Source organism: Nasonia vitripennis, chromosome 4, assembly GCF_009193385.2.
Source record: "Nasonia vitripennis strain AsymCx chromosome 4, Nvit_psr_1.1, whole genome shotgun sequence".
Taxonomy (NCBI): Eukaryota; Metazoa; Arthropoda; class Insecta; order Hymenoptera; family Pteromalidae; genus Nasonia; species Nasonia vitripennis.
In genome coordinates, this window is record NC_045760.1 from 14,275,957 (window position 1) to 14,288,041 (window position 12,085).

Here is a 12,085-nt window from a genome sequence, read left to right on the forward strand (position 1 = left end):
TGCGTAAACAGCATTGTTAAAAAAATAATTTTGCGAATCTGTTATCAGATTCGTGTTTAGCAACCCCCAAATTGGCATCTATTTGATCCTTTTTGTAAATCATATGAAAAAAGGTGAATTTTGCCATAATTTATTTAAAAACAATTGTTTAAACAAATTATTTTGTAAATATAGTAACATATTTATGATCAGCGACCTTTAAAACCCCTAGATTAATATTAGTGTTTGTTAAATCCTCAATTTTGCAATAATTTGCATAAACAGCATCGTTTAAATAAATAATTTTGAAAATCTGATATCAAATTTGTGTTTAGCGGCCCTAAAATCTTAGGACTGATGTGTTGGCCATTCTGGATCGGCCATTTTGAATTTTCATCGTCATATTTTGGTTTAGCGATGGCAAAAATACGACAAGAAACAAATTTTCAGAGCCATATAGTACAAAAACGCATGCTGTGATCGGTCATTTTGGATCAGCTATTTTCAATTTTTGTTCTTTAATTGTTATTCGTATAGATTATAAATTTTAACAATCGATGCCTTTACTTATGCATTATCAATATTTATCCTGTTAAACCTGCAATTCACGTTTAATATTAGTTTTGATTAAAATGGAATTAAGGTTGAAATCAAGGTTCAATCAAGGTAGTATCAACCTTGTGCCTTAAAAATATGCATTTTAGAAGTGTATTGCAAAAAGACAATGAATAATTAACAACTTGGTAAATAATAAAGGAAATTAATCCAGTTCTGCTACACGGGGATTTTTGGGGTCGCTAAACATGATATCAAGGTTGATATCAACCTTGATATTTTTGACAGGGTGTATTCTTTACTCTAAACCCCAAAGTAGAAAAATTGACGTTAGGAAGTATAAATAACTCAGTTTATACTTTAGGAATAGAATAACTCCTTAGATTTGTACTTTAAGGAAGTTTAAATTGATGACTTTATACTTTGGAATCGCATGAAAATATTTTAAATGTGTAAAGAAATCTTCTTCTATCATCTTCTGAAAAAGTTTAGATTGACAATTTTAAACTTTCCAAAAGTTGAAATTGATCATGTTCAACTTTCCTAAAGTATAAAATTTAATGAGACTGTTTCAAAAGTTTAAAAATAACATTTTAAACTTTAGGAAAAATTTGAATTTATACTTTTAAACTTTCTAAAAGTTTAAAATTTCACGGGACTATCCCTGGTAGAAACGTTGCCGGATTTTCTAGCAGAATTTGGCTAGAAATGAACATTATCAGTAGATTCTGTCTGGTTGATCTACCTGAAAACCCTATACCGGTCACATGAATTTTGCACGTCGTTCTTGGTAGAATATTGAGAACAAATAAAAGTAATAAATATAAGGCGTTTTATTACTTTTAAATGGATTTAAATATGTTATAATAATAATTAACGATTCAAAGGATTTTTTAGAACTGTAGGAATAATAATTTTCTTCATATTCACGTAAAAAATAAATCCCGTGAAACCATAACCTATATTTGCTGTCGCGGAAATAAAGCACTGAAAACGGCTTAACTGTCGATTTTTTTAACAGAAGTTGGATCTTAATGCGGATTTTTGCATTCGATTCGTGAGAGCGCCCACAAACTTTGTGACCATAGTATAGTGATATAAATCACTTTTTGAAAAATACATTTGTGCATTAAAAATATGCATTTTAGAAGTGTATTGCAAAAAGACAATGAATAATTAACAACTTGGTAAATAATAAAGGAAATTAATCCAGTTCTGCTACACGGGGATTTTTGGGGTCGCTAAACACAAATATCGCGACGGCGACGGTCTCCCGGTCACGGGATTTATTTTTTATGTGAATATGAAGAAAATTATTATTCCTACAGTTCTAAAAAATCCTTTGAATCGTTAATTATTATTATAACATATTTAAATCCATTTAAAAGTAATAAAAAGCCTTATATTTATTACTTTTATTTGTTCTCAATATTCTACCAAGAACGACGTGCAAAATTCGTGTGACCGGTATAGGGTTTTCAGGTAGATCAACCAGACAGAATCTACTGATAATGTTCACTTCTAGACGAATTCTGCTAGAAAATTCGGCAACGTTTCTACCAGAGATGGTCCCGTGAAATTTTAAACTTTCAGAAAGTTTGAAATTACTAATTTGAACTTTTCCTATAGTTTAAAATGTTATTTTTAAACTTTTGAAACAGTCTCATTAAATTGTATACTTTTGGAAAGTTGAACATGATCAATTTCAACTTTTGGAAAGTTTAAAATTATCATTTTCAGCAGTTTAGATTTTCTTCTTTACACATTTAAAATATTTTCATGCGATTCCAAGGTAGTTATTCTATTCCTAAAGTATAAACTGAATTATTTATACTTCCTAACTTCAATTTTTCTACTTTGGGGTTTCGAGTGATAAATACTCGCTGGTTAACTTGGACCGACTGCACGTACTCGTACTCGCGAAATATATCTTTATAGAACAGTGTGGCTAAAATCCGCTGTTAAGTCACGCCTATCTGTGACCTAAGTAGTCCATTATTGTACCGTGTATATCGCACTCGCTGCAACCTCACGGTACAATAATGGACTGCTTAGATTACCGATAGGCGTGACTTGGCGGATTTAAGCAGCTGTGCTATAAAATTGTATACGATACTCGTGAACTAAGCAGCCCATTAGTGCACGGCGTTCTATCACCCTCGCTGCGCTCGGGCGTTAATACGTACACGCCGTGCAATATCGGCTACTTAGGTCACACGTATCGTAATATACTAATAATATAGATTCTATATTAACAACATTTAAACGATGTTTTAACAGCTGTTGTATAACGGACACGGCGCATACCCGAGAATTCGCGAATACACAAACGCCGAGAAAAAAAAAGTACATAAATTAACTTTTCGTATTTACCCCTAGAGCGGTTAATTAGAACTAATGAATATTAAGTTGCACGTATATGTTACGCAGTAAACTAGTAAAAGCCAAAATCAATATGTGGAATCGTCTGTAGGTATACCGTATGACCACGATAATGTGGCCACCCCTTTTGATTTCACTGTTTCGTAAATTTTAAAAACCCGTGAAATATATTTTTATTGTTTTGGGGGTCCAATAAACACTTATGTCCACCCAGAATTTGCGTAGGTGTTCTTATTTAAGTAGAAAACGAAAAAAAAAACATCGAAAAAGGTTTAAAAATAGATTATTGCATGGAAACTAAAAAGATAAGTTTATTATGAGTTCATATCACCCCTTTTTCTATGTGATTGATGAATGCGTTAATTACTTAAATTGATTGAAAATTTTCGTTTTTAGCAAAATTTTTGATATTTCGATAAATAGAATCGAGAATCTTCTTGCGCAACTTCAGATGGGCATCGCGCGCAACAAGTTGCATCATTTACATTTGCACTAGGGTTTGATCAGGCGCGCCAATGTCTCGAATTGGATTAAGTACTACCCTGATAGCAGCGTTCCCGAGAAAGTACCTGAAAGCTACCGAGATTTTTCAAATCTAGCAGGTTTCCAGAGTAGATTCTACATGAAAACCCTGATAAATAAGACATGATTTCTGGAAGAAATCTTGATAGAATTTTTTCTCCACTATGATTTGTTCATATAACCTTACTTTTCACACCAATGATCCTGCTCTGCATTGACATTGTTTGAAAATATTCATAAATTGATGAATATATATATATATATATATATATATATATATATATATATATATATATATATATATATATACCCTATAAATTCATCTACAATGTTTATTGAAGGGGAAACATGATTTTTAAGGTGCACATTAATAGTGAAAACCTAACTCTACACATGCATGCTCTCATACATGACAGTATGTACAGCATTGTGTACTGACTGACTTTGTATTATTCGAGTACAATCACTTTGTAAAAAGTGTCATCGATGCACTCAAAGTCACCAATGATGAAGTTTGCACAGGTATTTCAATTTCATCAGTATGCGAACCAGCTATTCTCAACCACCAAATCTATCAATACCTAGAGGGCTAAAATTTTGCAACTTAATTTGTATTGACATGTAGAAACAGTATATTGAGTTGAATTCATTCTAGCTGATATGAATTCGACTTTCATGTACAGAACTACCTGCATTTTTTGACGCCGAAGCCATAGGGTTCAGGGTGCAAAGCTGAACCAAGACTGTTAAGTGAAAACTGAGATGGCAGGCTGTTTCTAAATAATTTAACAAGTCTTAATGCAAAAGAACAGACATCAAACTTCAATATCATGGATTTAGCATGATTATGAGAGATTTATTGGTTGACAGTGACTGCGCTCGCATATTGATGAGATTGAAATACCTGTGCAAACCTCATCATTGGTGACTGTGCATCATGCATACTGTCATATATGAGAGCATGCATGTGTAGGGTTAGGTTTTCACTCTTAATGGGCACTTTGAAAATCATATTTTCCCTTCAAAATCATTCTAGATGAATTAATAGGCTAAATATTCATCATTCAACATTGACTGAAAGTGTGAAAACTGTAGTTCTGTCTGCAATGCTATTCTGCTTTATAACATAGCAGACAGTCTCTACAATACGCCTCATATACTTCTAGTACGCCTGTGCCTGGCCTGAACCGTACGCGCATGCGCAAAAAATTAAGAGAACTTCTGCTACTCGGGTTTCAGCGTAGAAACTACGCATATTTCTCGATGGATTCTGTGTTTCATTTCTACCGAGTCGCTAGGGAACGGGCCAGAACTTATCGGCCATTTGCTACCAGGGATCACTGATACACCTTTGAACAAAATTATTCTCGTTTCGTCGGTATTTTTGAAGATTTTTACCCTATTTCAAAATCCTTGTATCTTTCGATAGGGACAGTCATTTCGGCATTTTTTTTTTAAATTCAAGATCTCGGGCTAAGCTGTTCAGTAATGCCGGAAAAATAATGTTCGCTTGGCCAGGTAATAAATTACCCTGGGCGCAATAAAGGCTATTTTCTGGTAACTATTTGGAATTGTGGCTTGTTATATTTGTTATAATTTTATTTAAAGGTGTATCAGTGATACACCTTTGAACAAAATTATAACAAATATATAATAAGCCACAAATAGAACTCTGATGCTATACGCCGAACCGAATGGAAAAATGCCTCTGTGACACTATGCGCGCGCATGCTTCGGTAAGAGCGCGCTGCGAATAAGGCAGCGCGCAGCACAAGAACTGGTGCCAAAACAGCACCGGGTCTGTGCTGCATCGGCTTCGCCCAGACCGCTTTCATTTGGCACGATTGTATGCCCTAATGGCACGCGTATGCGCTGTATCGGCATAATTCAGCTTTCCTGATTCTGCACACGAGTGTCGGTGTCCTCCCAGGCTCACTTTTTTTCCGTGAGGGATAACCAAACATCCCTGGTATGAATTGGCCGATTTAAAATGGTGCAAAAGCTAAGAACTTGGTAGTTTTCTTTGTCAGTTCTTGTTACAAGATGTAACGCTTTTTATCCTAGCGCGGCTTCGCTTCTCTCACTTGCACTTGGAGCCGAACGCCAACAAAGATAAATAAATAAATTTCTGATTTCGCTCGAAATTTCAGTCATCCACTCTTCATTATCATGTAATTAGATGATCCTGAAAGTTAAAGTGCATTTCATGCAGTATTCAACGAGTGGTTAAGTAGGAGTGTACCATGCCCTTATAACGATGCCGTTGATATTTTCATCACTTCTAAACGAACAAATGTTTGGTTATGCGAACGTAAATAATAATGCAACTTGTTGCGCGCAATGCCCATCTGAAGTTGCGCAAAAAGATTCTCGATTCTTTTTATCAAAATATCAAAAAGGAGGACGCCCACGAGTATAGATGATTCGTGTCCCCTTCAGGTAACTTATGAAACCTGTGTCATCGTGTAGAGCACAAAAAAACATGAATTTTAAAAACAAAATTAACCCCCGTACCCCTGGGGAAGCTGAGATATTCAGTAATCAAGTTTTGATCCCTTTTATCACTTAAAAATTCAAATTTTACATAAAAAGCATGCTTTGCACAATTTGTTTTGAACATTTAAGGATGTTTCTTTTTCCTCCTTTTCCAATCAGGGCCGCACCCCTATTCAGGTGTAAGATTGACCTCATTTATGAAAAATATTTCATCCCCTAAGGTTTTTTTAAAATTTGACAACCTTTGCACTTTGCAATTTATTTTTATTTTAAGTTATGCCAATCGAAAGGACGCATAAAAAGACACTCTTTTACACAAATTTAATTCCAGGGCCGCACCCTTAACACAGCAAAAAAATTAATTACGGAATTTAAGTATATAATAAAAGTATTGAGGTCTTAATAGAAGATTATTTCGAGAGCATCAATATTACACTCTCTTTAATTCAGGGCTGCACTCTTATCTTAATTTATATCGAATTAATCGATAAAAAATATTTCACCCCTACAGTTTTTACAGCATAACTTACACCATATAGCATAACTTAAAAAAAATAAATTGTGCAAAGGTTGTCAAATAACCAAAAAACTGTAGGGGGTGAAATATTTTTCATCGGTTAATTCGATATAAATTAAGCTAGGGGTGCGGCCCTGATTTAAAGGGCTTGTAATATTGATGCTAACTAAATAATCTTCTATTTAGATCCATGAATCCTCCGGAAAAATTGTGCAAAGCGGTCGATTTTGCCAATACTTTTATTATGGCCATTTTTGAGAAATTCCATAATTAATGTTTTTTGCTGTGTTAAGGGTGCGGCCCTGGAATTAAATTTGTGTAAAAGGGTATCTTTTTATGCGTCCTTTCGATTGGCATAACATAAAATAAAAATAAATTGTGCAAAGGTTGTCAAATTTTGAAAAAACCTTAGGGGATGAAATATTTTTCATAAATGAGGTCAATTTTACACCTGAATAGGGGTTTTTTTTTACGAATTTTTTACGAAATTACCTTTCATTTGAGTCCTTAAATGTTCAAAACAAATTGTGCAAAGCATGCTTTTTATATAAAATTTGAATTTTGAAGTGATAAAAGGGATGAAAACTTGATTACTAAATATCTCAACTTCCCCAGGGGTACGGGGGTTGATTTTTTTTAAAGGCATGTTTTTCTTGTGCTCTACACGATGACACAGGTTTCATAGGTTACCTGAAGGGGGGGGGGGGGCACGAATCATCTATACTCGTGGGCATCCTCCTTTTACTGGAAACGAAAATTTTCAATCAATTCAAGTAATTAACGCATTCATCACACACGCGGAAAAAGAGTTGATTTGAACTCAAAATAAACTTATGTTTTTAGTTTTCATGCAATAACCTATTTTTAAACTTTTTTAAAATTTTTTTTCGTTTTCTACCTAAATAAGGACACCTACGCATATTCTGGATGGACAGAAGTGTTTAGTGGACTTCCAAAGCCATAAATAGTACATTACGATACGTGTGACTTAAATAGTATATTTCGATACAAGTGCGCAAAAGTTGATTCTACACGAGTGGGAAGTTACAATCTCACGAGTGTAGAATCAACTTTTGCGCACGTGTATCGAACGTTATTGTTTGATACAGGGGCGGAAAATGTGCTTGAACGCACGCGGAGTGTGCGTAAAAGTGCATTTTACGCACACTGTATCGAAATGGTTCTTTTTTACACGGCGCTTAGTGCCCTCGCTTCGCTTGGGTGCTAACTGCGCCGTGTAAAACTGAACCATTTAAGTCAAGAGTATCGTATAAAATGTTATAACACAGACTGCTAAAATCCGCAAGTCTCGCCTATTCGTGACTAAAGTAGTCCTTATTTGCACCGTGAGGTTAGTGCACGAGCGTAGCGAGTGTGATAAACACGGTGCAAAAAAGGACTGCTTTAGCCACAGATAGGCGTGACTTAACAGCGAATTTTAGCCACACTGTGCTATAAAATACATTTCACGGGTTTTTGAAATATCCGAAACAATGACATCAAAAGGGGGGGGGCACGTTATCGTGGTTATATGTTATAAATAATAAGGTTTTAGCTTTTCGTTGTGTGTGTGTGCGTACGTGAGTGTATGGGAGTGCGTGTGCGTGTGTATAAAGACGAGATTGCGTAAGAAGGAAAATATAAAATTCATTTAATTTTGTAGCTTTTCTAACGCTTCGTCGTATACTTACTTACATGTATGCGTATAGGTGTACGTATCGACGTTCAGATGAATTATGTTCGCATTTCATGCTCTTTTGGCAGTTGTACGACTGTGAGCTAGTTGATGCATAAGTATACCATTATTCTTTGCTTAGCAATTATTTCTACGTTCTCACTATCTAGGTTTTAACGTGTACGCGTCAAATGTAATATAATAGTGTATTAGGCAGTGTGCGTACTCGCTCATTCGGGTTCTTTGATTTTCTCTGCTGGTCTCACTTTTATTACATGAGACAAAATACTGCCAATCTTACTTGGCTTAAGAATATCACACAAATATCACACACATGCTGAGCGCTGAGCTGCGCATAATATAATGTATTATCTGCATTATTTGCATTTATATAGTGAAGTACAACGCATCAACAGGACTCATTGATGTCATCGTCGTCGCACCGTCGTCTTCATCGTCATCGTTATCGGTGTCAGTACGAACGCGTTCGCCAAGCTCCACGTCGAATTTAAGCTCCGGCGAAGTCTTGGATAAGCTGAGGCTGTGGGAATTGGTTCTCGGCAGTGTCATCGGTAGAACGGCTCGCGATAGGATGCTCGCTTCTCGGCCTAGGTAGCCGCGGTCCGCCTGGCCGCTACGCGCTTCGAGCATCGGTCTGAAATCGATTATTATATAGCGCGTTGAATAGTCAGAAGGAAGTTGCTTGTACGAGTGCGCGAAACTCACTGCGATCGCTTTCTGCCCACGGACCCCTTGTAGAAAATCAACGGTTCAAATTTGCTAAGACCTTTAGACTCATCTAACTGTTTTTCAGTTGTTCTACAAGTTAAGTTTTAAAAATGTCTGCCGGAGGCTAATTTAAGGTTAAGAGATTACTATCTATGCAAATTTTATATGATATGCATGCTGAACTTCATTTTACTTGACCGTACCAAGTCATCAATCTTTATTTCATTATGTCATACTATCTGATTGGAGAAATTAATAGATATTGTGTATATTAGCATGATAATAGTGTAAAATGCCTTGTTTAACAAAACAAAACTAAAAATGAACCCATTGGCAACTGAACGATACTGACGAGACATTTGGTGGTAAACTTGCGAACCCTAGGAGATGTAGTGTTTTTGAAAGATAACATGGGAATTGGGAAATGGTATTTCAATGGCAATACTAAATAATGTTGAGGTAGTATTTCGAGTTTATCACTTTTAAATGACAGATGATAGCGTTTACCCTAATAACGTTGTAGCAAAAAAAAATTATTGAAAAGTATTACAGATTTTGAAAAATTAAATATTGAAAAAGTATGAGTGTGCTAAGAGTCGCACTAAGCCGATCAGCTGATTGCATATAAACGCGTTTGGAGTCTCCCCTGTTATTACTACTAGAAGTTGACTTAGCGCGCGTGCCGCGCTCGTTGATTTTGTTGTTGTTGAACTCTCTGAAGTTATTCCCTGCTTCCACTCTACCCACCAATGAAATTTTTTGATAACGATCTGAATTGGCTCTGTAAGAGCTTCAATTCGATACTATCTCAATCTCCCTTTTAGAAATGGATGAATATTAAAGGAAAAAGAAAATGTTATTGTGCAGTCAATGAATGCAATAGTGTGAACAATAAATTATGCATAGCTCTTAAGGTGTCCAGCCTGGGTTAAATCCTACAAAAAACAACAAAATATTCATCTGATAAAATTTTTTTCTTTTCACGTAAATTAAAAAACAAAAAATATCTACTGAAAATATTTACACTATTTCGACCGAGAAATATCATATATATACTATACAAAATCACTGACCAAAATTCATGACATTTTACTATATAACTAAGTGTTTTTAGTCACTTGCCACGGCTTTGTGAAAGATCTGAACTGTCTTCTTTATTCTACCCGGGCTTAAAATGTACCTTAAACATGCCCCCTCAGACCTAATGAAAGACATTTCTAAAAAATATTAATTAAATATTATTATTCATACGTTATATACGTAGTTAATAAATTTAATTAATATTTATTTATATAGTAGAATGTCATGAATTTTGGTCAGTGATTTTGTATGGTATATATATGATATTTTTCAGTAGGAATAGTGTATATTGTAAATATTTTTAGTAGATATTTTTTTTTTAATTTACGTAAAAAGAAATAAAATTTATCAGATGAATATTTTGTTTTTTTTTTTTTGCAGGCTGGACCCCTGAAGGTTAACGCATAGCTCTTAAGTGTATACCCTAATAGGAAAAAAAAAAACGACAGAAATTTCATTTTAGAAAGTAAAAAATAAAAAACGAAAATGTGTGGTTTAGCGTTCGGACGCTGTTTCTTAATCTTAAGAGCTATGCACCATTTATTGTATACAGCCTTATATATATATTGGACTCTTATGAAAACTCAAGTTTTCCAGTCTTCGCACTATTGCACCCATTGACTGCACAATAACATTTTCATCATACGTGCACGAAAAAGGCCACTTTCCATTCATGTAAAATGTTGAGTTTTTCTTAGCAGCGGGAAAAAACTACTCCCTTGGGAGAAAAAAGTCTTTTCCTCTCAAGGGAGTAGTTTTTTCCTCACTCTGCAGCCTATCCGATGGATGTGTGTGTCTATATAAGTATTTTCAAAATTTTCATAATTTTAGAAATTCTTAAAATTATCATAATTTTAGAAATTCTTAAAATTTTCATAATTTTAGAAATTCTTAAAATTTTCATAATTTTAGAAATTCTTAAAATTTTTTAAATTTTTTTAATTGACAACATTCTCCAAATTTTCGAAATTTTCAATATACTATTGTTTTACTTTAAAAGTCCTCGAATTTCCCATTCCTTTCATATGCATGATAAGTGGCCTATTCGTGCACTTATCATAAAAAGTACGGTGTGCAACAAGGGGCGAGTGGCTTTTTCAGACTCGTGTCCGTCTCGGGCGTCTACACGGAGAAAAATAAACAGTAGCGTTTACTGAACCTAGTTAAGTAAAGCAGTTCAATAGATGCTACTGCACAGACTTCAGTAAAATCTACTTAACCGCGTGCCACATCGAAGAGGGACGGCGCACCTAACCTAAAAAAATTATACTAGTATCAACGAAGATAGACCTTATCTTCGTTGCTAGTATGGTGTAGCGTGAGACACGAGAGAATGAGAGAGAAAGAAAGAGATATGCAATATAATGTGTCTCATCTGAGACGAGACACAAAGAACGTCGGATCTGCGCCAATCACCCTTCCCTGTGCTCATAACTTCTGTCTGAGGTGCCTTCGCGGCACAGTCAAGCATGGCCTTCCTATATTATTATATGGCCTTATTTTGTTGGTTTTACAAATTTTATTTAGTACTGAAGTTAGTTACCAAACTGTTCATTCAGTTGAAACTACGCGAGCAACTTCAGTTAGATTTACTTAATAGCCGTTACTGAAAAATTTAGGTTATATTAACCTAAATTTTGAGTAAGCGCAACGTTTTATTTTTCTCCGTGTACGGCACCCTCGACTCCCACTCGTGCTCAAAACATCATCCTCGCTCCCCCTCTCTCTCTCTCTCTCTCCTGTTGCGCGAGCGGTTTTCTGCCGCTCTCGCGAATGTTTAGTTCGGTTCGTATTGCCGAAGCGCTGTGAGGACTCGCCTCACAGTGTCGACCGATAAACAAATCGTTGCTATCGCGTCGGTACTTCACTCAAACTTTCACTCATTTTCCTTAATTTCACACACTTGTACATACTCACTCTTTTAGAATAAACATTCTAGTTTTACGGTATACAATTAGATTGTTTCATTTAAACTCCTTGCACATAATCGAAAAAGATCAACAAGCGGGACTCTAAACACACACATTTATCGGATAGGCTGCAGAGTGACTGCAGAGTGAGGAAAAAACTACTCCCTTGGGAGGAAATGTCCTCCCAAGGGAGTAGTTTTTTCCCACTGCTAAGAACGACTCGATTTTCCATTCATTTTA

The 12,085-nt window shown here is 35.3% G+C and overlaps 1 long non-coding RNA gene across 1 annotated transcript; it reads right to left on the reverse strand.

Annotated features, from left to right (window-relative positions):
- Positions 1 to 8,078: 8,078 nt before the first annotated feature.
- LOC103315571 lies at positions 8,079 to 9,671 on the reverse strand. Its single transcript, XR_004227469.1, has 2 exons — positions 8,853 to 9,671; positions 8,079 to 8,781 (listed from the first exon to the last, which is right to left on the reverse strand). It is a non-coding gene; the product is annotated as an uncharacterized LOC103315571 (long non-coding RNA).
- Between the last annotated feature and the right edge of the window lie 2,414 nt (positions 9,672 to 12,085).